This window comes from Amblyomma americanum, chromosome 5 (genome assembly GCF_052857255.1).
Source record: "Amblyomma americanum isolate KBUSLIRL-KWMA chromosome 5, ASM5285725v1, whole genome shotgun sequence".
In the NCBI taxonomy this organism is placed as follows: domain Eukaryota; kingdom Metazoa; phylum Arthropoda; class Arachnida; order Ixodida; family Ixodidae; genus Amblyomma; species Amblyomma americanum.
In genome coordinates this window covers 146,351,658-146,361,095 of record NC_135501.1, presented here as the reverse complement: position 1 = coordinate 146,361,095, position 9,438 = coordinate 146,351,658, and the positions used below count along the sequence as shown (strand labels likewise).

The window sequence follows — 9,438 nt, the reverse complement described above, 5'->3', positions numbered from 1 at the left end:
CAAGAAGCGTGGGCCCTTTGAATATGCCGTTCCGGCTGTTTCGTCTGCTTCAACTGAAGTGCTTACAACATTTTAGGCTAATTTGGCGAAAAAATATCAGAACAACCGTTTTAACGAGGCTTTACCTTTCAAAGAATATTGTTTGCAACGCTCGCCTCAGCGGCCTTGTGGTGACGTTTTCCACTGCCGAAAACAGACGGCGCCCCTGCGGCCCTTCAGCGAAAAAACGTCGTCTGCGGGTTTTGGTTCGGCCAACTCTACGGAGACGATTACGTTTTCGTATCATCCACGGCTCAACTCGGTAAGTACCGTTGTCAAACTTGCTACGATACAAAAGTTACCATAATACGCAAGCTCTGTGTGCAGTTTCAGCGCAAACGAGCCAGCGGTTGAGGCGGAGAAACTTGAAATTCTTCGCGATAAAAACGCACAATACTGTATAGCTTCCCCCATTTCATGCATTGGCCACTTTGCCCGTGTTATCGTGCTTCGAACAATAAAATGAGGCGCGTTGACGTAATCTGTTACAATAAAAATATGATGACTGGGAGACTACAGAACCAGACATGATAGGCCGCACGGCTTGGCGCTGGATGGGAGCTCCCCAGAATCTCTAGTAATGACTGCTCCAGACGTTTTTGCTTCGTGTGCAGATTGGGGCTATGGAATATATACCTGATGATTCTTTGCGACAGCTGCTATTTTCCTAGTTTGCAAAGAAATTGCTTAGCTTTAGATGACCAATTTAGTATACTTTACTCCGAATAACTACTCGTGCTATTTACGAAATCTGCGACAGGCGTAATCGTAATCAAGGAAATAACGAATAAAAAGTATGTTGAACAATACCCTGTGACTAATGGTGTTGCAATATGGCAAGTTAGTTCGATGCATGAAAGATAGGAAACGAAGCACAAATTCTAATACCTGTGCTACACGGGCGTTTCCAATGCCTTCCAAACGAATGTCATTCGACTCGACTGCCAAACCTGCGCTGCTACACGACGTTTTTGAACGGCATTCGGCTCACATGACATTCGAGTCGACGGAGCTCCGCGGAGACATTCGAGATTTTGGAATGCCTTCGAGGCGCAAGCGCGACTGCTCTCTACCGCAGCGTCTTCGCGCCATAGGTGGCAGCATAAGTTTTGAAGAGCAAATACGTTCGTTAAACGATGAAATTCTAAATACTATTTATATACACTACGCGGATCTTTTCCAGAAGTTTTGTTAGCAAGCAAATATTCACCGCATACTCTGGAACTCATCGTAGGAAAGAAAGGCAGCCATTTTGGCCCGGTGCCAGTTTTTTCACTTTGTGCTGTTGCTTTTGCTGTGTTTTGTCTTTTTATTTTGTGTGCGTCGGTGCGTCTGTGTGTACATATGAAGTGAGCTTTTTTTTATTCAGTGAAGTTTATCGCACTTTTTCGTTTTTTTCGACACACGCAGGAGATAGAGCCCAATGTAGCCAACAGACCGCACACAAAAAAATGGCAGAGCTATGGGCTTGGGAGGCGTTGGCTTGGGCCTCTTTTAGAACAGAGGCGTTTAGTAATGAATAAATAGTAAAATTTATAGAAATGCCATATTACTTTTAAAAGTAGGAATTTTATAGCGGACTGTAACTATACAAAATAATTGTTGCTGCTATATTTGTTTAAAACAAAACTTGACGGCAGCAGCGCCCCTGTAGCTTGGCGGCAGAATACTGAAGCTTTCGAATGCTTTTGGAATAGTCGTGTAGCACCGTGCGGGTCCGTTCAGTCCGAATGCCATTCGAAGTTTCGAATGCCGTTCGACTCGAATGTCAGTTCAACGTACCCGTGTAGCTCAGGTATAAGTCTCAGTGAGCACAAGTTGCAACGGCTGACTCCTAACTGGGACTTCAGCTTCTGAACGGTTGTTTTATATGCTTCCGTGCATACTTGTGGACATTTATGCACACCGGTTTTATGATTGCCATCTGCATTCTGGGAAAGATGCTTTGTGAGGCAAATGATCCTAGTGTGGTTGTTTTTTGTGGGAGAATTGACATTGCAGTCCCATTCTCAAGAGAAGAAGGGACTGGTTGGGACCTTATAATGTGCAGCTCGAAACAACATAGAGATGAATGTGATCAGGAGTAAGGTCAACGATGATTCTGAAGACACAAGTGCGCACAGTTTCTCATTTTTGCTTCATTTACGCCGAAATGTTAGCAGCAGGTCCCCCCGAAAGTCCTGTACTACGGGACCTCCTGTTGTACTGATTTTATTGTAATCACTCTTACTGTTTGCGTTACTCAATAAACTTGAAACTTATTATAGCTTTCTCAAGTGAAATGGGGATCAGTTAATTTCGATTTTGAATAGGGATTAGGTTGCACACTGATCACAGCTGCAGCAGACACGAAGGGGTCTGCTTTTATTGGAAGTAATATAAGTGCGCCTGGAATTCAATGTTCCAATGAAAGAGTTGAGTTTATACTTGCGCGTGTTGAAATCATAGGGCATAGATATGTCGTAATCCTAAAAGATATTGTCATTAGAAAAGATGAATGGGAAAAAATCAAACACGATTATCTGCTTCAAATAAGATCACTAAATCTTTTATTTTGATTACTATGGTGATTTCGTTGATTGTAAGCCGGCGCGGTGGCTCAGTGGTTATGGCGCTTGGCTGCTTACCCAAAAAGACGCGGGCTCGAACGCGGCCGCGGTAGTCGAATTTCGATGGAAGGAAAATTCTAGAGGCCCGTGTACTGCGCGATGTCAGTGCACGTTAAGGCACCCCAGGTGGTCGAAATTTACGGAGCCCTTCACTACGGCGTCCCTCATAGCCTTAGTCACTTTGGGACGATAAATCCCCACAAACAAAAAAAAACCGTGATGGCAAGTCAACGAACTGCCAATCTCTGAATTTTGCACAGTATGCCGTAAATGGAATACTATCCAGGTGACGCTCTATAAAGCAATATGTAATGACATACTTCTGTTCCGAAACCTCTAGGCGGGTAGCACAGGGCTGCGGTCGAAGCCCGCAGTTGCCTATGTCGCATGCACCTAACACCAAATGATATATGTTTCCGCCGAGATTCTCGAGATCATAATATAACGTTTGTACGCGGAGTTCTGCGACACACAGGCAATATTTTCAGTAAGTGTGAGTTTTTATAGGAGGGCTAAAATTTAGTTTTGTTAAATTTTTCTGCCAACACCACACTGTCCGGGCGTGCTGTAGCTATCACGTTATAGGAACATGCGCCGCCTGTGTTCGCCAAGTTAGCGATACTAGTTACGTGATAGGGGTGGACTTAGGAGCTTTCCATTTTCCAGGACAGGAAGCGGGGTAGAGCTGTCGTGGGCACTTGCTCATCCAAGAAGAGGGCGACAACCTTCCAGGATGTTCATTGTCGCAAGATAAACGCAGCATTTGCCGCGGTTCTTGAGTGTGGTCTGGGGAGAGGTTCTAAAGCGGTCGTGATGTGCAATATTTTGTTGACTTATCAGCCGGTTTTTCGCTGGCCGCCACGGTCTGCTAATAAGGACACAGCGTGAGAAACACCGCGACCCACTATGACGTTATTTTTCAGATTCCGGCGACGCGTGTAGGTTATTTTTTTCAGCGAAAGCCGACAATGCCAGAACGGCCTCCTCCTCCCGCCCCTGTTTTCCTCTGTTCCAACGCCTGCAGGACTTTCTTGGTGATCGTCAAATTGAAAGACCAGATGAGCCATTGTCATGTATGCTGCATGCATGGTCGATTTCTCCTTTAAATATCAAGCGCGGGGACTTAAGTCTCCTTCCGTGCCATGAATGCGAAAGTTTTGTACAATACTGCTATTACTGTTGGTGCGTTTCTGGGTGATTATGTCGGTGGTGCTCTGTGCATTTGTGTAACATTTCGCGTTGGCCACCAAACCGCGCAGCATTCGGAGCTCCGTGGGTTAATGTCCATATATTGTCACGCAGCCTTGGTCATTCTCTACTTAACATTCATAGAAGGCGGCGAGTCCTCCTACCACTACCAGCGCAGAGGCGCAGCGGTTAAGCGATGCGCCAGTGCATTGGCTGGCGGCTGTTCCTGTCACAGCCACCCGCAGAGATTTTGCGATTCGAGTTGCTCTTCCGGAGCAACCTCTCGCGCAGCTGGCGCGACGCGCCTCTAAACCTACCCAAGTTTCCTCCCGATGGCTGCTGCTTTCGCGGCGCTCCACTGAACTTACCTGAGCTTAGCCTAGTTACTTTTGGGACAGTAAGTATGGACACTTTATGTACACGTCACGCGTGATGCAAGTAGTGCCCACACGCTAATATCTACCAAATAAGCCGCCATTTCTGCAACCAAAGAAAGAGTTGATGAACATCTTTTTATAATGGGCATGTTGAAAAGAGATGGAGATTAGTTTGGTAGCGATGCAGCACATATTAGCGACCCATGAATTCTTTAATAATCTCTTGCTCTAGTCTTTAGAACGAGGCAGCGGCCACTCCATAATATGAACACCACCATAAATTACTGTTGAGTCATGTGCATCGACCGTTAATGGATCACAAAAGGATGGCTGATAGTCCGTACTGACACATTCTTTCTTCAGCGGACATCTACAACATGCAACTGTCTCTGAAACTCGTGGTGGCATACGTGAGTGGCACACAACCCTTTTAGTATATACGAAGGAATTTATGAAGCGATTTTTCCTCACAGTCCGGCTACGCGCCATCAAATGAGAAAGCCGCGTTTTGCTGTTGGCGGCGGCAACGCATCAAGTGCGTCAACCTGCAGTGACGACATCAGCGCACTGCTATGCAGATCAAAATGTGACGACCGTAAACAGGGGTCACATCCTGTGGGAATGCGATGAGACCAAAGGCAACGCGCGATAAAAGCCACCCCGCGGTAATGACGTTATTCGTAAAATGGATTTTGCCCAACGCCGCTGCCAAAGAAAGGATCAACCAATTTTAAAGCCTCGGGCGCGAGACCTGCACGCTCGTGTATAGAGTAAACCTGCTGTGCTTTTCCTGCTCCCTCCCTGCTCACCGCCAAGTTTGTAAGCAACCTCTTCTCACTCGTCATGGGACACGCGTCGCATGTGCGCTTGATTTATTCAACGAGTTCATTAGAAGTGCTTTTCCAACGTCGGACTTCGCAGCAGTGGACAATGCGCTCGTGTGCATTGAAAAATTGCCAGTGGTTCAGCTCTGGTTGGATGAATGGATGGAAACAATTTTTCTTAGACGCAAAAAAATCTACCAGGGTGGTCCCCCACTGGACCAGGAGTCCAAGGGCTTGTGCTTCACATAAAGCCCGATCCATCAGCCATTTCTGGCCTACGGGGTTGAGCGGTGCGTAAAGCAGCCTCCCAGAGTGAGTCGAATTGGGGATGGGGGGGGGGGGGTACTTCCAGCGGGGAAGGATAGTCGCAAAGGTATTGGAAAAGGTGTGGATTTGGGCACGCCAGAGGTGTTAGAATGACGGGGGGAAGCTGGGGTGAAAGCATGAGAAACGGCAAGGTGAAATTAAGTAGCCCGTTTGTAATTGTCACCATGTGGCCCTACATAAGGGCGACAAGGCACTGTGTGGTGGTGGCAATATCATGTGGTCGAGTTTGCAGAATGTTGTGATTTCATGATATGTATAAAGGACCGATGTGGCCTCTTGCGCGAGGTTTGGTGCCTGATCATCCGGGGTCCAGGAGGAGAGTTCTCGGGCCAGCGCATGAAAGCGCTCATTACTGGCGACCGCGGCATGCCCAGGGATCTACGACAGAGCTACCGTTCAGTCGAGAGAGGTGGCTGTGGGTCACATGGGCTTTCACTTAAATGAGGTTGCAGATTCCTTAGCAAGAGCCTCTCTCAGCGGCCCAATTGTTGCTGTCCTGCCATCGTGTGCATATACAGCTGCGGTGAGGTTTCGCAGCTACACAATATTTCAGGAATTTGCTGCCTCGGCTCTTACATCATCTCCCGAATATCAGCATCTTCTGCATCCTTGGAGTAGCAAAGACTGGCGCTCACGCAGACTAGAGGTCTCTTTCACGCGCTTGAGTTGCCGGGTTCCCGTTCTAAATTTCTACCTTCACAGTTCTGGCCTGGCAGCTTCCCCACTGTGCCCTTTTTGTGCCGAACCTGAGACAATAGATCACTTCCTGCTGTTCTGCCGCCGCTTTTCTCATTTGAGGAAGCATCTTTTGCAAATTCTATTTCATCAACCGGGCTTGCCTGTGTCTTCCGCGGTTGTTCTTTCCATTGGCGCTTCTTTGCTTGGACGAAGCGACAGGAGTGTGCGTTCTGCTGTGCAAAATTTTCTTCAAGAAACGCAGCGACTCCCATTCTAATTTCTTTTTCCCGCTCTCAGCCAGTACGGCATTGCAACATTACAGGCATTGTGTACTATTATGCACATTAAGCAATTGTCCCGTCTTCAATCTCCAAGTTAACTGGACCCGTTTCCTTCCCCCTTCCAATCTATCAGACTACATACTATTGCCACTGCTTTTCCCGTCAAAACTTTCCTGTATACAGTAATTAACCGCCTGTGTCTTGGCCACTCCCCCGTAGTGGGTATGTGCCAGCAACGTCTGAGGCCTTCCTTCCTTCCTTCCTTCCTTCCTTCCTTCCTTCCTTCCTTCCTTCCTTCCTTCCTTCCTTCCTTCCTTCCTTCCTTCCTTCCTTCCTTCCTTCCTTCCTTCCTTCCTTCCTTCCTTCCTTCCTTCCTTCCTTCCTTCCTTCCTTCCTTCCTTCCTTCCTTCCTTCCTTCCTTCCTTCCTTCCTTTTCGGTTATGTTCTTTTCAATGGTGAACTGGGCCAGCGCAAGTGTGATGGCAGCTTCTTCCGCCTCTGCAGGCGAATTAGTTCGGATAGTGGAGGCGGCCCCCACTGTGCCGTCTTCATAGGCTGCGGCTGCCGTGAAAAATTGTACCTTACATTTTTTTGCCGAATCGACATGATATCGGAGCGGCTGCTCTATGTTTTGGTAAAACAGCTGGCTCGAGCCTGCCACCTACACTGATGGAGGCTAGGGCTCATAATGCGCTGTAGGGGCTACTGGTATATGTGATCCTGGGTGCACAGAGAAATCATGTAAGGTGTAGGACTTGTTGGGGTCCTCCCGTTTTCCTGTTATCCAAGGGGTCCTCCTGTTATCAATATGGATATATCATCTGCGTATATGGCTGTTTGGAGCCCTGGGATAGCAGCAAGGACCTTAGCCAGTGGCGCTAGGGCAATGTTAAAAAGTGAAGGTGATAGGACCGCCTTTTGTGGGGCTCCCCGGATAGGCAGGGGAAAAGGCTGGGAGGCGACATCGCCAAGGTGGAGTTCTGACGTGCATCCCTGAAGGAACACAAGAACATATTGCCTTATGCGGGTGCCGCAGCCCGTGTTGGCTAAGATCGTCACCATATGGTCATGGCTTATTGTGTCGAAAGCGAATATCCAGGGCCAGTAGGGCTCGCGTAGCGGCTGTACGGCGCTTAGTGTAAAAGAAACTCTTTAAGGGCGAGAAAAATGTCTTGCGCCGAGATGTTTGGACGGAAGCCAAATTGAACGTTGGAGAAGAAGCCTGTTGTTTACAGGAACGGTCGCAAGCGATTGAGAATGACATGCTCGAAGAGCTTGCCGACACAGCTCGTTAAGGAGATGGGGCGGAAATTTTGAAGGGTGAGGAGTTTGCCCGGTTTCGGTAGAAATCGCATGCTCGCATGAGTACAGGCTCATGGGCGAGTCCCAGCGTGCCAGTGGTTATTAAAGAGCTCCGTGAGTTCCTAGAGGGCGACTTAGTGCCGATTGAGCAGTGCCTTGTACGTTATGCGGATTTAAGTTAAGGTGAAGTCGGCATCAAGCTCCGGGTTAGGTCGAGGTAGATTGGATCGATCTGCTGACAGATGGGATGTGGGTATATAGGTGTCCCTTAATTGGCTGTAGTCGCAGTTAACCCTGGTCGAAAGCGAAAAGCTTCACCTCCCTGGCTACGTTTGTGGTCAAGCGACTGGCGATTTCCATAGATAGCCATACTGGCACAGGTACAGTAACAGGTATTTTTTTATTTCTTAAACATCTTGCGTTCTTCGAAACGACTTTAAAGACACTCACACAAGACAGTATATATTTCATATAGCTTTGGTGGTTCAGGTGTCTGCTATGTGAGACAAATATTGCGCCATTTCCTTTCCACAAAAGCTAATTTTAATTTTCATTTAAACTGTATTATGCTCGCTGTATGCACAGATATGGAAGCAAATCATATTCCAAACGACACGAAAACCCTGAATACAATTGCAGAAAGCAAACTGACAAAGAAAGTTTTTTTTTGGGGGGGGGGGGGGAAGAAATGGCGCAATGTGAGACAGGCGTCATGTCCTTTTCTTAAACCAACTTTCATTTACCTTTCCTTTTCTAATGTCGCGTTTCGGGTGTCCACCAAGATATGCGATTCAGGCGTCATTTCCTTTGTCGAAACGAATTAAAGCGAACGCTTTACTGGCCCCAGGTTGATCAGTTTCGCGTAACTCCTGGAGAGCCGTGCTGCGCATGAGCGAGGAGCAGTGACGAATCACGGCGCATTTCTCTCTCTCGATCCCTAGCCACAACTGCGCATGCGCCACTAGTAGCACCGAGCCACAGGTGTTCCGCCGCTGCGCAGCGCCGCGCCGCGCCTTTCCTCAAAATGCAACTTTCAATTTTCAGCTTTCTCTTTCTTCTTTTCCTCCCACCTTTATCCCTTCCTTTCCGGCGTAACTCGGGTGTCCACCGATATATGTGAGGCGGTTGCTGTGATTTGTGCGCCCGCCGCGCCATCTGGCATGACGTCACACCGCGCGGCTCGCAGCCGCCGCCGTTTGGAATGGCGTCACACCGCGTTACTCGTCGTCGCGCTCGCCTCCGCTCGCTTCACCAGCTGTGTCGCATGCCTGATATCATGTCGGATTGGAAAGGAAGGCTCGCGTGCGCCGCAACCACAGTTGTGTCGTCTTTAATGCGACAACGTATCTAGACAGCCAGACTAACCTGGACTTGAAATCAAGATTAACCAAGGCTAACCATGCTATTAGCTTTCGCTACGTATATGCTGGCATAGTCGAGCTGAGCCACTGCCAATTTTCTCTCTTTCGCTCCCTACTCACTACTGCGCATGCGCCGCCAGTAGCACCGAGCCACACGTGTTCCGCCGCTGCGCAGCGCCGCGCCTTTTCTCAAAATACAACTTTCAATTTACAGTTTTCTCTTTCCTCCTTCCCTCCCTCCTTTATCCATTCCTTTACGACGCGGTTCAGGTGTCCACCGAGATATGCGAGACCCGGTTACTGTGCCATCTCCTTTCCTCAAAAACCAAACAAAACAAGTGAGCCGACGGCGTTCAAAGAGTTCATTGGCGTTGAAAACTTTGCAAAGATGGTTCACTTGCACGAAAGGAAAGCGCACAACCGGCTCCATGGGCCAGTGGAGATCTTAATAT

General features: G+C 48.2%; 1 protein-coding gene across 1 annotated transcript in view; it reads left to right on the top strand.

The window, feature by feature from the left end:
- LOC144132810 (sulfotransferase ssu-1-like) overlaps window positions 1–9,438 on the top strand; it is an 82,200-nt gene that overhangs the window by 59,349 nt on the left and 13,413 nt on the right. The window lies entirely within an intron of this gene.